General features: G+C 66.1%; 1 protein-coding gene across 1 annotated transcript in view; it reads left to right on the top strand.

Annotated features, from left to right (window-relative positions):
- VOLCADRAFT_88321 (uncharacterized protein) overlaps positions 1 to 743 on the top strand; it is a gene marked incomplete at both ends in the record, with an annotated part of 15,069 nt that overhangs the window by 12,836 nt on the left and 1,490 nt on the right. The gene's annotated exons all lie outside the window — the stretch shown is intronic.

Genomic DNA, 743 nt, shown 5'->3' with positions numbered 1-743 from the left:
TCGCCGCCGCCACCGGAGGTGGCTTAGCCACCGCGGCCTCCGGCGGCGGCGCTTTCGGCGCCGCCGGCGGCGCCGCTGCAGCCGCCGCCGCCGGCGGAGGAGGCGGCGGAGGAGGGGGCGCCGACGGCGGTGCCGACGGCTCCGGTCCTTCTCCCGGCCCCATGGACTTGGGTCCCCGCGGCGCCGGACTGGTTACTCCCCTCTCCGCCAGCCACCTGAGTGAGCTGTTCGATGCCCTGGACGACGAGGCAGCCCATGAGATGGTGCAGTACGCCCGGCTCTTCGATGAGGATGCTGGTGAGGCCGCCGGCTACTATATGCTGTGCTGTGTTGTGTGTGTGTGTGTGTGTGTGTGTGTGTGTGTGTGTGTGTGTGTGTAAAAAGGGGCGGGGGCCCTTAGGATAGGCTACTGTCTTGGCGGGGGTTTGGTTTCGGAGAGGATGGCGAGTCGGTCCTTCTGTAAGGCCCCCTCTCCCTAATAACGCTTCCTTGAGCGCACAGATCCGGAAGGGCGGCGGGTGGGTGGGGGTAGTGGGTGGGGGGTTGCTTCAACTCTCTTCCCTTTCCGGTGTTGGCTTTCGTGTGCCACACCGCACCTGGTTGGAAGAGGTGACTCACTCATTGCTCTGGCCCCCATGTATAATCCCCTCCTCCCTTCTTGTACGGCAGTCGTCCAAACACCCCCACCCCACCAGGGGCACCTCTTGCGGCGCCCTCTCTGCTGCCGCGAAACCCCCCTCTCC

The sequence above is a fragment of the Volvox carteri genome (genome assembly GCF_000143455.1).
Source record: "Volvox carteri f. nagariensis unplaced genomic scaffold VOLCAscaffold_8, whole genome shotgun sequence".
Taxonomy (NCBI): domain Eukaryota; kingdom Viridiplantae; phylum Chlorophyta; class Chlorophyceae; order Chlamydomonadales; family Volvocaceae; genus Volvox; species Volvox carteri.
Note: the sequence above shows the minus strand (reverse complement) of the source record. Positions and strands in the feature narration are given on the sequence as shown.